Source organism: Macadamia integrifolia, unplaced genomic scaffold (genome assembly GCF_013358625.1).
Source record: "Macadamia integrifolia cultivar HAES 741 unplaced genomic scaffold, SCU_Mint_v3 scaffold530, whole genome shotgun sequence".
Lineage (NCBI taxonomy): Eukaryota > Viridiplantae > Streptophyta > Magnoliopsida > Proteales > Proteaceae > Macadamia > Macadamia integrifolia.
The window spans coordinates 363,344-382,789 of record NW_024870474.1 but is presented as its reverse complement, the minus strand read 5'-3'; the positions used below and the strand labels follow the sequence as shown (position 1 = coordinate 382,789).

The following is a 19,446-nucleotide window of genomic DNA, read 5'->3' as shown; positions in this document are numbered from 1 at the left end:
CTATTTTCCTCTCCCACTTCTCTTTATTATGATTTTTCTTGTATTTCGATCGATTCCTTACCATTAAATTCAGTCATATTTCAACCGAGTTTTTCAAAATCGAAGATCTAACAGTGCAACCTTTCCACCTTCACTCCCTGGTTTCCCACGAAGTGAGAGCAACCACTGTAAATCTCCAAGAAACTCAATCATCTTCCTTTCCAAAAGCTGAAACCCGAACTCAGGTACGCTATTTCCCTCTCTCACTTCTCTTTATTATGATTTTTCTTGTATTTAGATCTTTTCCTTATCATTAAATCTAGTCATATTTCAACCGAGCTTTTTCAAAATCGAAGATCTAACAGTGCAACCTTTCCGCCTTCACTCCCTGGTTTCCCATGAAGTGAGAGCAACCGTTGTCAAGAACAGAAGAAACTCGATCATCTTTCTTCCCAAAAGCTAAAACCCTAAGTCAGGTATGCTATTTTCCTCTCTCACTTCTCTTTATTACGATTTTTCTTGTATTTTGATCTATTTCTCACCATTAAATCAGCATAAGAGAGGAATCCACGGAAATGGTGGAGTTCCTGTCTTTTACCATGATCAATGTAGTGTTTTTTAATATGTTTGGATGAATATTCTTGCTCTTTTTTTTTTTTAAATCTTTCTTTACACCTATGAGCAAGGTGGTATATGAGAGGAATCCACAGAAGTGGCCGTTTAATGCTTTCCCAAATTTCAGAATGAATTTAATACCTATATCCAGAACTAATTCATATAATACAACGGTGAGTAACATATTAGAGCTTGAATTAGAAATTAAATTGATCCATTATTTGTGCTGCAGTTCCAGAGATTGAATGGTTTAAAAATTTATGATTATGATGGCTGATCATGGAACAGTTTGCATCATATAATAACATAAAAAACTTAGAATTTACAGATCAATGACTGGGACAGGATTAGGAGTGTATGAATTAGAAATTAAATTGATCCATTATTTGTGCTGCAGTTCCAGAGATTGAATGGTTTAAAAATTTATGATTATGATGGCTGATCATTTTTAGTTTTTTAATCATAGATGATAATTGAGGCTTCCACCCCTTACTCTGTAAAATAGATTCCCACTATCTCATATCATGTGCTTTTTTTCCCCTATTTGAAATAGGTGCAAATGAGAATCCATGTGGCTAACTCTATTTAGTTGGATAGGTTGAGTTGGAGGAGGTGTTGCTTGTTAGCCATGTGTAAATATGGGTAAATAGATTCTCTATTGAACAACTGAATTTTCTTTCAATGGTGAAGGAAGAATCCCATGCTCATGGTCATCAGTATCATTAAATGATCAAGGGAAATTAACTACTTTGTTAGAGGTATAGCATGTCCAAGGAATGTTGTTATTATGTCTAAGAGCACAAGACAATTTCTTCCTCGATGAAGTTCCCTTTGAATAAAAGTCATTTATATATAGGAAGACTCTTAAGATATTCCCCAAGAAAAAACATTAATCATTGATTCTGTAGTACAAGCAAGATCAAACCTCACAGCTTTGCAAATTCAGTTTTTTACTCTTTGGACAACTGGTGGTGTCTTTTGTCTTTCTTTTTTAAAAGAGGGCTTGGACATGCATCCTGGGTGTGTATTTCAGGGGCTGGAGAGCATATGAGTTCAGTTTAGTTTGGGTTAAACCATAGTTGGAAGAAATGGATCGAATTGATATTGCTTTGATCGATCTCCATTCTTGTCTGATGCAATTCAATGGATTGATATGGACGAAAAGTTAGAAGGTAAAATTCATGGTTTAAATGAAAATTAGGAGATCAAAGCTTAAAGAAACCCATAAAAAGTAATAATCGAGGTCTTAAAGAAACCCATAAAAAGTAACAATCGAGGTATATGATATAAGACTCAAAATTGTTCTTTATCAGAGATATGAAGAGATCTTTTACCTTTAGTAAGAAGTAATAATCGAGGCCTGGGTAATCAGTTTCTTCCTTGTGCTTGCTTTTCCTTCTGGTTCTTCTAGATCACTTGCCGTCCCCAGCAGCAGATAAGATTATGTATCTGCAGTAGGTGATTCTTGGAATGAGTAGAGATGGTCTGAGGGTCGCAATTGAGTCTTGTAATTAGTGCAATGAGGTTGGACGTGAAGATCCCTTCATGAGTAGTCCTATAGCTTCTGATTGCTTCGACATTGACAATTCTACATTTCTAGATGTGAGGTTAGTCCATAGAGTGGACGAGTTAGACAACAGGTTAGGTGAAAAAAACTCTATTTTTGGTAGAGTCGTGCGCAATGTAGACCATTTTGCAGCCAAGAAAGAGATCTATCTGGTTTACAAATGTCAAGTACTGGATGTACCAAGGCCATGGCAGTTTTGGATTCTCATGCTCAAGAGTGGCAACATGGATATACTTGCGGCAGCGCGCCCGAAGAATGGGAAGAAATCAAAAAAATTGCCACCTGAGTCATGTTTCCTCTGCTTTGGCAAAGGTTGCATGAACATGCCATTGATATACCACAACTACACAAGCTTACATCAAAGAAAGAAGAGGACTACTCCCATTCTAGGGGAGAGTTTCTATGTGGCATTTGACTTGGATTCATATGTAAGAAAGGCCCAATTTCAAATACCTCTGATTACTCTGTAACTTGGGAGAAGTAGCCTGGGGAGGGTAGTTGGAAGTTCCATAATATTCTGAGGTCAAATCATAAGTAACCATGGCTTATGCTCTACTTAAGATCAGCTGCAACAAAAGGATTTTCTGGTGGGTAACACTACCAAACCAGGGGAATGCCAAAAATTATTCTAAAGTCACCCAATTTCAAATTGAATTTTCTGGCCATAAAGAAAGGGAGAGGTCCAAATAGCCAATTCTATCTCATGAACATTGTAATTTGTTGGAAGAATGATGGCAGCCCTTGCAATAGCAATGTAACAAGCGATGTGAAGCGTTACAGTGTGATGATAATCAATCTTATTACTGAAGCATGGTGTAACCTTGATAACCTTAGAATCTGTCCACCTTATCATGCACTTCCTAATGGCACCAGAATCTATCGTACAGACTAGGAGAACCTCCCTTCTGAGGCATACCATGTGTATTGCTCGCTAGGGAATACAGAACATTTAGAGGAGCCATTTAACTATTGTGATGCACGTAGCAATCCTCAGCCTCAGGAGATTCTTGACATACTACCACACCCAGTCTAGGGAGATTAAAAGAAAGGTCATTGATGAATTGGTGATGCCAGGACTTGGGAGCTGGATGTAGGGAGGTTGTGACAGTCACTTTATTTCGATTCTTGGACCAAGGTACTCAGCCAGTAAAGAGAACTTGGCCATCTATCACCTTTTGGTCACAGGAATTTATTTCATCTTAATTTGAGAGTATACCTGCTGCCTATATTTTGAGGAGTGTTTTTGCTGAAGAAAATTTCACTCTTCTTAAAATTTAACTCCTGACTAGCAAGGTCTTGAAATCAAATTTAGAATTTCCTGAAATGCCAAAATGTTGGAGAGTCTAAGAAACAATAATTGGGATATTTCAGGTGTAGATCTTGACACTTTAACACCCTTAAACAACTTTAAGCCCCTAAGCAATAAAAGAAGACAGACTAGACAACCCCTACATTGCAATAACAAATAAATAGGGGCTAAGGGGCATCTTGGTCTTATGCACCAAAGAAATTATAACTAGAACCCTTAAGCTTAATAGAGTATGAGACTCAGGAGATCAGAACACTGATGTAGTCACATCAATGCTGAGAGAAACCAAAAAACTGAAATAGGGCCCTAATGTAACCCCATTCCAATCTATCATATACTTTTTACATGTCTAACTTAATAACTACCCACCCTTCTTTACTTTTGCTATGTTTCATACAGTGAATTACCTCACTGTATGAAATTAAAATATTATTCAAATTTGACTGCCCTTAAAAAAATAACCTGATAAGGAGATATAAATCTGGCAGGAAAGGTTGAAACTTTCTCGCCAAGTGTTTCAAGATAATTTCTTTTTTAGGAAACGAAAGTGATTAGAGTGTGGTTACGTCCCTATGACCAAAATCCCATGTTTTATGAAAAAAAAAACCGCCAAGACTATATCATGAGCTGGTGCCTTAAAAGCACCAATACTAAAAGCAACTTCTTTAATCTCATCCTCAATAGGGCAGAGAAATCAAATGCTAATTTTCTCTATCATATTAACTTCTAATTACTTCATACATGCTATGCAAATAACTATACTTAAGGAAGCATAAGTATACTCCATACACTTAAAGTAAAGCTTTTAGAAATGATTGAATGATAAAACACAAAAGGTGATTCTGATCATACTCTATGAGAACCCCATAAAAACAAATCAATCTGAACTAATGAATTTTTTTCCCATCCATAAAGAAAAACAAAAATTGAGCCTCAGACTAACCAATCAAGAATTTTTAAATTACATGGCCAAAATCATAAACTATGTAGCATTGAGGGAAAAAGAAAGAAGCACAAACTTAAGCGCCCGAAATCTGAACCATTTATGTGTCTTAGGTAATTTGTATATATATATATGATTGAGTACATCAAATTAAATAAGATTATTTAATAATTCTTTGAAGAGATCTATGCTGCGCTTTTTATGCATTATAGGTCAATAATGCATTTCAAGATATCATGCCAAACACAGCCTTATTTTCAAAAAGACCATGAAACGATTCCACATGCTTTCAAAGTATAGCTTTATAGTTCATTTTATAACCGTGCATGATTTAGAGTTGAGATCATCAAGGGGGTGAGGTGCCTAGGACCAAGATCTTGAGGTTGAGTAAGGATGTGTTTGGTATGATTTCTTAGGATGCATTATTAACCTAGAACGCAAACCAGCCCCTGCCTAGTGTAGATAGAATTATTGCTATTTGGAGCTTTCTGAATGAATCAACATCTATGAGTTAGTAATTCCAAAAATAGAAAGAAATAAAAATTTCATCTCCCATTGTTGTGATATGGCCACTTCAAAGTTGTATGAAGTACCTTCGCCGCTCAATCACAAGCTTAGGGTTTAACACCTTCATTGTTGACAAGATGTCATGGTTCCAATCAATTTGGTATTACTTTATTCTAATTTGCATAATATATTTATCCGAGTTGATTATATTGGAATTGATCTTCTTTTACTTGACAAGGGTATTGATGCATATCAATTTTATACAGATATGAGGCAGAATATGGAGGATATTAAACTGCAGAAACAAGCCACAGTATTTTCGCTCATCCTGGCCTATTCTTATTGCCCCTTACTTATGTTGATCTATGTATTATGTATTTTTGAGTCACGTATGGAATCCAAAAACCAACTTCGAATTATTGTGGCCTATCATAGAGTGGTAGATTGTGTTATACAGTTCTCATTACTTACTGTTGTGGTTAAAAGGGGGGTAATAAGACCTAGTGATTCTTTGTATTGATTTTTTATTTTTTTATTTGTGCCCTCTATTTAAAGAAGTAAGTTGAATATCCTTATAAAATTGAAGGTCATACAGTTTTCGTTTAATCAAGTGCCTTCAGTTTATACAAGTAAGCAATACAACCTTGTCAAATAGAACGCACTTTCAACATTTAATTTATAAAGCTTCACCGCACAATCTTCTTACTTTATTTCTATTGATAAGTCACGTGTGAGTCAGGGAAGTCGGGTCCACATTACCAATCATCACTCCCACCCCCATAAAATTACCTACGTTGGCCTTAACATATTTTGACTATGGGTTGATAGTACATAAATACAGATTGTGTTGAGGCCAATTTCTCTTTTTCCTTATTTTTTTTTTTATTTACAATGGTAGATGTTTCTTACTTCGACCAAGTCTAGTTAATTTATATTTATTGCTTCATGGTGAAGCATTTTTTTCCTTTACATTTATAGGTACTATTGTAAAGGTTTGGCAGCATTTGGACGAGTAACATATTAAAGTTATGTCTAGAAGTTGGATTGCAAGGTCGAAGGAACCATGTTTTAAGGCATCCCCATTATATTGGGAGGAAGTAAAAAAATTCCTTGATCATGTATTCAGTCATGTTGATCTAGGGGGAATGATCTTATGCCCATGTGTGAAGTGCATAAATCAATTGTTAAAGACTCGAGAAGAAGTGTTTGAAGATCTCATATTGAATGGATTTCTAAGGAGTTACACAATTTGGAGTTTCCATGGAGAAGCTTCAACTTCAAATACAGCTCCGGATGTACATAATGTGGTATGTGATGAAGGTGATAGGTTTGATAGCACATAGAACATGTTAAATGAGTTATGGGGGAGGATGCACTTGAAGCAACTGAGAATCATGCCACAGGTGATCCTGTAATAGGGCAAAATATTGAGGCAGAGAAGTTCGAGAGATTAATGGAAGATGCAAAGCAAGAATTATATCCCAGATGCAATAAGTTTACTAAGTTGTCCTTCCTTATTCAGCTATATCATATAAAGTGCCTCTGCAATTTGAGTGACAAAGCCTTCTCAATGTTGCTAGGCTTATTAAGAGAGGCACTGCCAGAGCCAAATACATTGTCAAATTCCTTGTACGAAGCAAAGAAGATTATTAAAGAACTAGGACTCAATTATGTAAAGATTGATGCATGCAGCAATGACTGTATGTTGTATTGGAAGGAATCAGCCACTGCCACCTCTTGCAAAATATGTGGCACATCAAGGTATGAGAATAGAGAAAATAAAGGCAAGAAAATCCCTGTTAAGATATTACGTCATTTTCCTCTGATCCCAAGGCTGCAAAGGTTATACATGTCTACAAAAACATCTTCTAGTATGCGATGGCATCATGAACAACATGTTGATGACCAACGGTTATGACACCCAGCTGATTCTAAAGAATGGAAGGACTTCGATATGCGGTATCCGGATTTTAGTAAGGATCCTCATAATGTAAGGCTTGGTCTAGCAAGTGATGGATTCAATCCATTTACGACGATGACTTTAACGCACAGCACGTGGCCTGTTATGGTGGTGCCATACAACTTACCCCCATGGATGTGCATGAAGCAACCCTTCATCATTCTTACATTGCTTATACCTGGCCCAAAACAACCCGGGCACAATATAGATATATATTTGCAGCCTTTAATATAAGAATTAAAAGAGTTGTGGCATAATGGTGTTGAGACATATGTTGTCTTTAAGTTACATGCATGCTTGTTATGGACCATTAATGATTTTCCAGCATATGCAAACCTATCAGATTGGAGCACTAAAGGTGCATTGGCTTGTCCTTGTTGCAACAAGGATACCTCATCTTGTTGGCTGAAATATGGGGGAAAACATTGTTATTTGGGCCATCGTCGATTCCTTCCCAGTGGTCACAGATTTCGGCATGATAGGAGAACTTTTGATGGCCATGAAGAACATAGAGGTCAGCCGGAGCCACTTTCTAGTTATGAAGTGTTAGAACAACTTGAGGGTGTTCAATTTCCCCCATTTGGAAGGGATGATGATGGAAAGAAAGGAAGGAAGAGGAAACGAAGTTTGAAACAGCCCGGGCTCCCACTAAACTGGAAGAAAAAGAGTATATTTTTTGATTTGCCTTACTGGAAAGATCTTATAGTCCGTCATAATTTAGATGTTATGCATATTGAGAAGAATGTGTGTGACAGTATTATCGGCACATTGTTGGATCTTAAAGATAAAACCAAAGATACTATCAATGCACGGCTTGATTTGAAAGATATGCATATACGACTAGATTTGCATCCACAGATTATTGAAGGAAAAAATAAAGTGTTTATTCCCTCTGCTTGCTACAGTTTGTCTAATAAGGACAAGAATGTGTTTTGTACACTTATAAATAGTGTCAAGGTTCCAGACAGTTATGCTAGTAATATTGCACGGTGTGTGCAAGTCAAAGAACGAAAAATATCAGGAATGAAGAGCCATGATTGTCATATTCTGATCCAACAAATTCTACCAGTGGCCTTGCGCAATATTTTACCTAAGAATGTTAGATCAATCTTGATGGAATTATGTCAATTTTTTCAGGATATATGTGATAAAGTTGGTAAAGAGGATGACTTCAAGAAACTTGAAGAAAGCATTGTTATAACACTTTGCAATCTAGAAAGGATATTCCCACCTGGATTCTTCAATATAATGGTGCATTTGATTATACATTTAGCATTTGAGGCAAGGATGGCTGGTCCAGTCCAATATCGTTGGATGTACCCCATTGAAAGGTCAGTCCTTACAGTTTATAAGTATATGTAATTATTGTTCATTTCCTATTCAGTAATTAAAACCCATTGCTATTAGATGTCACTCTCATCTAAATTTTTTTATGACAGTTGTTCATAATGTTACTCTGTGTAGGTTCCTTAAGCAACTCGAAAACTACATGCGCAATCGTAGCCACCCAGAAGGTTCAATAGCAGAAGGTTACCTTGCAGATGAGTGCCTAATTTTTCTATCTAGATACTTCGAAGGTGTAGAAACAATATTTAATCGCCCAGCTAGGAATACAGGATCAATAGAAGTAGAAGATTCACTCTCTTTAATTCCAAGCTATGGTAAGCCTCTAGGGAAGTGTGAGATGATTCGATTAGACATGATGGAAAGGATCCAAGCACATCGATATATTCTAATGAATTATGACGGCATAAAAAGATACCGTGCGTGAGTATCCTATCATAATTTTTTTTTTAGAGCATATATGTTTATGGTAAATCATTAGTGTGTAACATTTTAACTATATGATTTGTAGACAACATAACGAGAAAATCATGAGGGATTTAGGTCGTAGAGCGGAACCACGCAAGGTTAAGGATTCACATGCTCGGAAGTTTCCCAAATGGTTTAATGAGCATGTAAGTGTAACACTTTCAATTAATTTTGGAGCTTCATATATAGATATTTTTTGAAACTTCTCTAATTTAATTTCATTTAATTTTCTTTTAGATTATGAAATTATGCCGAAGTGGGGTTGAGGTGCCTGAACATATTAGATCGCTAGCCAGTGGTCCTAAGTTTAAGGCAAGAAGTTATACGGGTTACTTAATTAATGGGACAAGGTTTCACACCAAAGCACGTGAAAGTAATAGAAAAACTCAGAAAAGTGGGGTACTTGTAAATGCATGGACACAAAGCTTTTCAAGTTGTAGAGATAGAAAACCTATTGAAGGAATAGTCACTTATTATGGTGTTTTGAAGCAAGTGATCGAGTTGGAATACTCCGGTAATCTTGGTATGTTTTTATTTAGGTGTGATTGGGCTAATAGTGAAAAAGGATTAATGAAAGATGAGCACGGATTCACCCTAGTGAATTTCAACCATTTAATGCATACGGGTCAAAATGAGCTTGATGATCCCTTTATATTTGCCTCACAAGCAGAGCAAGTGTTTTATGTGCCAGATCCCCTCAAGCCAGATTGGCATGTTGTCATAAAGACAAAGGTTAGAAATACTTATGACATTGAAGGGGAGGCTTCGAAAGAACTTGGTCAAAGACACTCACAAAACCAAATAGATATTATCCAACATACGGGAGGCTTGGAATTTCATGGTGATGCCACTATTAGTTGGAGAAGGCTTGATATGGAGGGATTGATAGTTGACACCCCATCGAACTCATAAATATAATGGGAAATTCAGATGACAATATACTTAATTGAATTATCATTACGGGTATGGAAATTTAGAAACATTTAATGATAATATATTAGATTTCAAATAATTATATGCTTCAGTATGTTATTCTGTTCATTTATATATTATTGATGATTTTACTTTTAACTTTCTTTATCACAGGTGTCAGCAAAGAAAAACATGCATGCTGGACGTAACAGTGTACCTCGTAGGGAGAAGTTGCATACCCAACCTGTGGTTGTTGAACAACAATCTAATGTCCGACGGTCTAGTCCTTACCATGTACTCCGTAGAGAGAATTTGCAGAGTCGGCCTGCGGCTATTGAACATTCACCTCATGTCCACCTGTCTGATCCTTATCATGTATCCCATAGAGAGGATTTGGAAAGCCAGTCTGTGCCTATTCCGCAACAGTCATCTTCTTTTTGACAGTCTGAACCTATCCTAGATGGACCCTCTGATCCACAGTTGACGGAAGACAGCCATGACTATGATGATTTTATGGAAGGAACGGATTCAGGTTAGTTCATGTGTTAGTTAATGAATGTAGTCTAATAAATCCATATCTAATTTGAAGGCATTAGTTCTATTATTTTTTCACCTAAATTTAAATATTAATTACTGGTCACTTTGGCATGTAGATTATGCACCAAGTACGATAAAGAGGCAAGGATATGCAAGGGGCCTTAAAATTGCTCGTATGCCGAAAGGCCAAAAAGTGAAAGTATTGCGAAATGAGTTCGGGATACCATGTGGTGAAGAGACATCCCAGTTGATGACCTGGATTGGGACACTTGCACGGACTCCTGCATTGATTCCATGCAACTATGCAGATTGGAGGAAAATTCCAAAGGAACACAAAGAGGAAGCATTCAAGCAAATTATGGTAATATGACATCCAAATTAAATATCTCAATATGTTTAAAATGTATATCTAAGTATTGGTTTATTTTTTTTTTATTTTTTTTATAGGAAAAATTTTACCTCGCTGTTGGAGACAAGAAATGGACATTACAAAAACTGGATGACCGATGGAGGAATTTTAAGTTTGACATGAAGAAAAATGTATATGATCGGTATACCACCCACCTAGAACGAGTACAAAATTGTGATAAACGTGTTCCGGTGGATCAATGGCTAGATCTACTCCATATATGGGATACTGACAGCTTTAAGGTATATGATATATTAAGCTATTATTTTTATGTTCTCAATTTTTAGTTGGGCTTATTCTTAGTATATCAGTTGAGACAAGTACAAAAGTTAAATGCCGGTGGTAAAATTTGTTTGTTTTCTATACATATTAGGCCATGTGTACCCGTAATAAGACTAATAGGGAAGAGCTCTGTATGAGCCACGCAGCAGGGAAACAAAGCTTTGCACAAGTACGGGAAAAGAAGGTAATATGGGGAATATGGTACTGCGTCCGTTTGTTTTGTTCATATTAGGCTTGTTTTATGAATGCCTTGTGTATGTATTTTTTTACCTCTCAAAGACCCAAGCTTTAATATGTAGTTGTATATTTTTTGCTTAGCGTAAGGAGCACCCAGATGGAGTGCCTCCCACTCGACTGCAGCTTTATAAGGTGACGCATACTAGGAAGGATGGATCTCCTATAAACGACATAGTTGAGCAGAACATGGTATGGTTATTGAACCTTTTTTTTTTTTTTTTTTTGCACTTAGGCTATTAATGGAACATATAAAGCGTTCCTATATTCCGTGGATAATGAGAAACAACTAAAGCATTCAAATAGCTCCTTGCTCATATTCTTAGGGATATACATTGTACTGAATGTCATTCTCTTACACTCAACTGGTGAAGTATGGTTAATTGACGGCGGCACTTGGCCAAAGCACTATCAAAATTCTCTTGTATTAAATGTCTTTTATCTCTTTTTCCCTCATTGTTCGCATGATTTATTTTTACACAACTAATGTTCCATCATTTGGATAGAGTTAGAATTTTTATTTGGAAACTCATTCTGCAAATACAGTAAATAAACATGGCCTATATATACGTAGAGGCAACGAACAAATCAGATCAAGATTGGTCTATCACTGGCAGTATTAAGGCTTTGAAACCCAGGAACTGAACATGGGGCTTAAACTCACATGGAACTTTGGTACTAATGTGGTGATTATACCCTCTAAATGTCAGCTTAATGTGATGGCATGAAGCTAAGATATAAATAGGATGTGACATTAGAAAGTAAGATTAGAAATTAGTAAATCTTGTGTTGTATACCAAACCAGTAGCAAAGGGAGGTTTTTAATGTGTATGCAATCCTCCAAATATCATGGTGACCTGATGTGCCGATATAAGGGGACCAATATGGCAACAAAACCCTTAGAGAAAACAGAACAGAAGGACCTGATGAGGTCTCCTTCAACCAGAAAATATAGTAGCAACTTAGTAGATACTCCTTTGTCGAATCAATGGACATATGCACTAGTTTGCGAAACCTTGGTGCTTAAACACCAGTTGTGTAACCTTGATGTCACTAGGCCATTGTGTGATTCTTACCCTTTTATGTATTTTTGGAAAACAGTTGCCCACCTAGCATAAATTGGTGTCTATACTTGGGTTAATGCAATTCTGTTTCATTTCATTGGTTCCATATTGATTGTGTATTTCTAAGTTTGGTTGGTAGGCTCCTAATTAATTAACTTCGAAATGAGACTGTGGTACCCATAATATCTCGTTCATTTATTTTTTAATTTTCATGCAGGAAAAAATGGATGCATAACTAGAAAAGAAATAAGCAGAAGAACAGATGGACAATGATGTGCATGAGGATATCTTCACTAAAGTAATGGGCCCTGAAGGTCATGGATGGGTGCGTTTAATGGGAAGAGGAGTAAGCCCAAAGGATTGGCGCCATTCATCACAAGACATTGCTGAAATTCGTTGGGAGAATGTCGAGTTACAGAGTGAGGTGAAATGTCTGAGAGAGCATAACACAAAGCATGAAGAGCTAATATCTACAATGCAATCTCAGCTTAATATGCTAATGCAAATTGTGGTAGGGAAGCAACAAGACGGTGCTCAGAACATAGAGGTATTGTTTTATACACTAGCTCTTTAATTATCATATATTAGTAGTTTTACACTTTTTAAAACGATGTTTATGGAGAAAATTTCATACGGAAAGACATTCCTTATGCTTCACATCGTGAAGGTCATTTATCTCATTCATTTTGAACTCTTGTGATCACGTCAGCCTTATGCTCGAGGTGAAATGAATTTATGTTGATTATAATGTTTATAATTACTTACCATTGAATAGTTGCGAATCATTGATTAATATACTAACGTTAATATCTAAACTATGCAGACTGAAGTTGCTGTTGAAGGTTGACGGGTCTTAACTCTTAGGCCAAATATCTTTTGTTTTGAAATTTTTTGATGATAGAAAAGCTAAAATTGTGTATATAGATGATGAAAATGTTAAATCTAGTCTTCGATATATTAGGAAAATTGAGGGGGATTTCCCAGATGAAACTGGAGATGTTCCATAGATGCCTTTGAAACAGCATAGTTGGGTGCTTTTGGTCTTTTTTGGGTGACAAATCTCTAAAACATATGGGACTGATTTTTTGGTACAACAGTTATGACTGAGATATTTTCTATATCAAGCTGTAGATGTTGATACATTGTTAACAGAATGGACGCCAAATTAAATATTTCAGGTCTATGAGAATCTTGTTATAACTATGCATTTATGTCTTTCTCATGTAGTGAAAGTCATCCTCTTCAATCTATATATTGATCTTATTCTACATAATGATCTACAGAATGCTCATCTATAGTACTCTAACTACTTTTCTAAAATTCTATGATAGGAATAATATGTTGATGTGAGGTTGCTGATTAGGGATTGAATTTTGCTGCTATCCAGGTTTATTAAGCACAACAATACATTACTTATTCCTTTTTTTTTTTTTTTTCCATTTTTTTTTGCTACAAATTGTTCAGATAATACTAATACTTAAGAGGGTATTTTTGGCCATGAAGAAGTGAATTATGCCATTACATAGGTTGTGAACACTTATGGAACCAGGGTAGCAGCAAAATGGATGATCCGTTAAATCCGTTAGAATCATCCATTTACATTAGTCACGGATAACCGCATGTCCACATGCCTGTAAGAAGAGCTCCAAAGTCTTCATTCATAACTAGAATTCATGAGGTATTTTGAAGAGCCTTATTAGGTTAACATGTCCCATGTTTTGTTATGTCTGTTGGAACATCTAATATGTCAAGTACCCTGAACATCTAATATGACATGATATAACTCATAAATTTAAAAGACAATGTGAAGAGCGTTGTGCCAAGTTGGTTGAATTGTAAGGTAGTAAGTAAGGATAGTATTCAGAACCCATTTTTTTAGAGGGTGTGTAATTAGATTTAAAACAAAAAAAAAAAACGTTTGGGAAATCCAATGACAGATTTGTAACCCCTTATTGGAGACGGACATATTGTTGTCCCAAAAATTTGGGAAGGTATATTTTCCTCTCTATTTCCAGAATAAATTTAATATATGAGACGATTTTTTTCTGTCTCTTATAAATATATTTGAGACAGAATTTCTACAGTCCGAAAAATTGGGATTTCAAACACACATCCTCGTTTTTATGTCGTCCGATTTAAAAATAGAAGTCGGCAACTAATTTTATTATTTTAAGTCCTGTTGCGCGCGCGGGAACTAGAAATAGGTTTGGGGATTTCAAAAAGAAAAGAAAACTAGCATATGATCGAGTGAGAAGTGTGGAGTGAGGAGTGAGGACTGAAGATAGAGGATCTGATCGAGTGAGGAGTGAGGATCTGATCAATTTTAAGGAAAAGGATTCCTTATACTTTGCTGTTCTTAGCCCATCCAACAACGTCAGTCACCGCTGCAAGTCCCAGGCGACAATCAACAACGTGTGCTGCAGTGCTGCTGATGCTTGGATTGAAGACCTGGCATATATTCCTGCTATTGATTTAGTTAAACACAATCATTGTTGCTGCTGCTCTGAAAGAGAAGATGCTACTGTTGCTCAAAGTTATTATAGTAATGACCATTTACCGACGTCCATAATAGGTAAGAGTAAACCCCCCCCCTTTTTATTTCTTTTTCTTTGTTGCCTTCAACACCAAACGATTTCTCAAAGTCTAGTGGGTGCCAGGGAATAGTAGTTTAGAAATGTATTAGTTGGGCTTCATTGATAACAAAAGAGTAGTAGTTTCCTATGCTTCGATAGCTAGCTGGGTTTTTTATCAGCAATGGATCTTCAAAGTATCTACGACGCTTGGCTACTAGTTTCTCTCTTTCAAATTACATCTATAGCAGCTGTGACAAATTCTGAGGATGGTAAGGTCTTGTTCCACTGGTTAATTTCATCTTCATAAAGATATCAGATTAGTTCCAATATCTTTAATTTCTTGATGCAGGTGATGCTCTGTCTGCCCTCAACTTTGATTGGCAGAATATACCAACTAATTGGGTGTGTTCAGATCCTTGTGGGGATGGTTGGGATGGGATTAAGTGTTCTAGTTCTCGAGTGATCTCCATGTAAGTCATTACTAAATTTATTATTTTTCTATCAGTTATCAATGATTTCAACTTTGTGAAAATTCTTGATACTTCTCTTCCCCTTCTTCAATTTCTATATCAGAACAATATTAAGCAGTGGACTGAAAGGTCAGTTTTCAGGAAACATACAGTTCCTCTCTGAGTTGCAGACACTGTAAGTCTTCCATTGAATTTTGCCTTCTCTGTCTTAACTCTTAAATAGGATTTGATTGAACAGATATGATTATGTCTTTTTAATAGGGAAATGGATGAAGATTGGTGTAATACTTTCGAGCTTAAACTTACAAGATAGGTTGAGGATTTGAGATAACATGTACTTTAATCCAGAAATTGATAGATATGAGTTCATATTTCTTTTGTTGTTATAATTAAGATGGGTTTCTAGAAGCCTAAAGATTAGGTTCAGAAACTCATTTGAAAACCAGAAGCCCAATGAATGAATATTGACCAGAATTAAGAATAAGTGATAAACAGTAATCTGCATCTCAGATTTGAATCAAATATAGGAATAAAATTTTAAAAGTTGAACTTGATCCAAGGGTCTGATCTCGAGTTTCAGAAGAATCCTGCTTGAAATAGGACTTCTAAAAACAAGAATTGATGTTAGTAACTAAGTGATTTCTGATCAGTAAATAAACTCAATCAGATGCAGTAGCGACAGTTAATAGAATATAGAATAGGATTGAAGAGTAATCTGAGATATTATGGAAAACAAAATTTACTGATGGAAACTAGAAAACAGAGAATAAAAGTAAGAAGACCAGCAAGCCTAGTAACAATAGGAATCAGATGCTAAGAGATCAGATTCAAAATTTGAAATCATACAGTTGTAGGGTAGAACCTGATTGAACAATATGAAATCAGAATTAAACTGTCAATAGTAACAGGTAAGAAAATGAAGGTTTCAGATTTATAGCATGCACATGAACTTAGGTTAAGAACAAACTTGTTGCAGGAATTAAACAGTGAAGGTGAAGATACAAGAACAATATGACTTGAGATTCACACCCTAGCCTTGATTAGCATCCCACTGACCCACATAGCATCCCATCAGGCAGCAACTACATCCCACAACTATTAATCTGACTCTCATAGAGTATTGAGCAGTAATGGCATACTTTCTACATAGTAAAAATCGATGGGAGAGGGTTAATTAGCCCTTACATTATAATATAGAAGTAGCAAAGGCCAATAAAAATAAAAACTCAGCTTTTACAAAGGAATGAATAAACATGCAATAAAGTTAGAGAAAACTATTCCTAAACAAGTCCATCAATTATGGTTTTGTAGGTGATGACCCAGATCACCCTTAAACTGAGTTAACTCGTGAGTTGTTGACTCAATGTTTTCTTGCTTCTTCTTTAGTACTTTTTAGAGTAGATATCTTTGTGATCTGTATCAGATTATCAATGTCCTTATCTTACATTAGGGGAATGCTGATTTTTATCCTCCTCTATGATTGACATGAAATTTTTTTCTATAGCAGGAAGAGTCTTATGGGGCATAGTACTTGGTTCATCCAATAGGGCAGGCTTACAAAAATGTTGTAGGTAGTCATTTGGAGCCAGTGTTGATGCTAATGAATACGACAATGACAGTATAAAGATGCGAAGTCATCCAGGTACTATTTGCAGTATATCCTTTTGCTTTGATTGATGACCTCGTCACTTTGTACGGAAAGGTGGGGAGGGGGGAAGATGGATTGGACATATATACAAACAAATGTTTCAAATGAATAATGTCATGCAAATTAGTTTAAACTTATATGTTTCTTCTCTCCTTTTATCAAGTATGAATCCAAATCCATGTATCTTTCTTTGCCCCATTACAAATGCCCCACGTGCATTTGCATCTTCAGGTATAGACAATGAGGCCCTAATCATTCTCAATAATATTGGATACTTTATTACTTATTTTTGGGGGGGATGGGGGAAGAGTGTTTCCTTTAACCCAGGTTTAAAAACCTAGATGGTCAGTCATGGCAGATTCTGATTTGGATAGGCCTTGGATTGTCATTTTCCAGGTATCCAAGGTTTTCCAGTAAAGGATTGGCTTGAATTGGATCGGGGAGAATCTGGATTGGTCATGGCTGAATCCGATTCTTAAAAACTCTGCATCAACTGTAATTTTGATCAAGGGATGGATTTTAAAATTCTCTCTCTCTCTCTCTCTAATTAACTCCTTTGTTGAGTGATATATAGTTGATCGAGAGTAAGTTGATGGGTACAATAGTTAGGACGAAGGAATTCTTTGGATATAGAGTACAACTTCTTATTTCATTCCATGCAAATGATTTGGTTGTCTCATCTCAACCATGTAATTAATGATGGTGAAACTCTTTTCTCTAATACCTATGCTCGCCAAGAGTGGAGTTGTTATTTATGTTAATAAAACTTCCTAAGAAGTAATCTAGCTTTACATGAATGGTTCAACTTAAGGAGAGTGCATGTCATGTTGGAGTGGTATGTTGCTATGATGAGAGTCTTCATCTTAGAGATGTCAAAGTTCTCTATTGAATAATTGTAAGCTAATGTGGTTTCTTATTGATTTATTGCCTTGAAATCATTTATCCTTTCTTTCATTCATTCTTCTTTGCTTTTCCTTTCCCCTCTTAAGACTTTGCCTGCAATGGTGTGTTATTCTCTACTTTTATCACCTTTTGATTCTCTCCTTCTATTATCGTGTTTTGGAGCTTTCCATTGGCTACTTGAATGTTGTTTACAATTTTTTATTTTTTGTTTTTTTTTCCTGACATTACCCAAATTCAGTGCCAACTATCAGGGTTTTTGCTATTCTCATTTCATTTTTAATATTTTCTTCAATAAGGCTCATATCCAATAACTTCATAAAACAGTTCAACTTCTTATATCTTATGTTGCTAGATTTTTTTTTAAATGGATGAAGAACCTTTGTAAACACATAGGGCACCGCGTGTAATTCTGTTGTAGGTCATGGATCAGGTTTACTATCCAATATTGAATTGAAATCTTTGATTTTGAAGACATTATGACTATCTATTTTTTTTCTACAATTTTTCGTTAACCCGTTTCTGCCTGAGCTTTCATATGGAACAGTTGCTTTGATTATTTAAATTTAAAATTATACTGCCCTCTTCCATTTACTTAATACTTAATATATCTTGGGTTTTTCTTTTGCCATTTTGTCAAGTAGAATTTCCAGCAACTGGTGTTGTGCTTGATCAGTTTGAATCATTTTGTTTTTAGTAGGTCCTTTCGAAAGGCAAAGTCGTGAAGAACTAAAGAAGGTTAAACATATAGTTCATTCTTTTGTACTCTTTCAAGAATACTTATTTTAAATACTAACATAACTTTTATCTTTGTTGCAGTCCATAATGGAGCTTATAGTTCTAGTTTCAAACCAAATTACACATCAGGTGATTTGATGGTCTGCAAACAGCACTCTATTCATCCTTCACTATAAATAACCATGATAAAAATATTAGCTAATTATTTGTGGAAATATTCCAATTTGCAGCGTAGGTAAGAGCAACGAACCAATAAGAAAGTTTGGAGGAAAGAGGTTGCTGCCAAGGGGAGCTTTGATGATGGATTGGGCATAGACAACCACTTGGATTGTATGTTTAGAATAATTTCTCTGAAATATTAGTTTTATTTGATGATTATGTAAATATTAAGTCTTTGTATGGATTTCTTTCATGTTAATACTTTTGGATGATATAATTATCAATTGTTGTCTGATTAGATCTAGTAATGTGTAACCTAGTAATGTGTAAGAACAAGGTTATTATATTATGCATGCCAGCAAAATGAAATTTTTTTTTCCTACATGATTTTTAGAAACGGATTTTTTCCGTCTCTAAAAGCATAAAGCTTTTCTTATTTGCAACGGAAATTATATGTCTTTATAAGGTGGACATTATTCAAGATAGAAAAAATTTGTCCCAAATGATAAAGTATTTAAAAAAGCTTTTACTAATTGAGACGGAAGTAATCTGTCTCTATAAGGAGGAAACTATTAAGGACAATAAAAATCTATCTCAAATGATAAACACCTTTCTTATTTGAGACGGCAGTTATCTGTCTCTATAAGGAGGAAACTGTTAAGGACAGTAAAAATCTGTCTCAAATGATAAACAACTTTCTTATTTGAGACGGCAGTTATCTGTCTCCAATGACATAGTTTTTTAATAGTTTACGACGGTAAGTAAGGGTGGCAAATAATCCTTTAGTTACAGAGACAGAAATATACTGTCGCTAAGTTACCTGGCCAA

General features: G+C 35.6%; 1 long non-coding RNA gene across 3 annotated transcripts; it reads left to right on the top strand.

Annotated features, from left to right (window-relative positions):
* Positions 1–318: 318 nt before the first annotated feature.
* On the top strand, positions 319–18,783 carry LOC122069066. Of its 3 annotated transcripts, XR_006137343.1 has the most exons (8): positions 319–455; positions 14,554–14,702; positions 15,053–15,173; positions 15,277–15,348; positions 16,681–16,815; positions 18,419–18,459; positions 18,541–18,588; positions 18,690–18,783. It is a non-coding gene; the product is annotated as an uncharacterized LOC122069066 (long non-coding RNA). The 3 variants fall into 3 exon arrangements; XR_006137345.1 differs by lacking the exon at positions 16,681–16,815; XR_006137344.1 differs by lacking the exons at positions 18,419–18,459; positions 18,541–18,588; positions 18,690–18,783 and adding an exon at positions 17,218–17,360.
* The last annotated feature ends 663 nt before the right edge of the window (positions 18,784–19,446 follow it).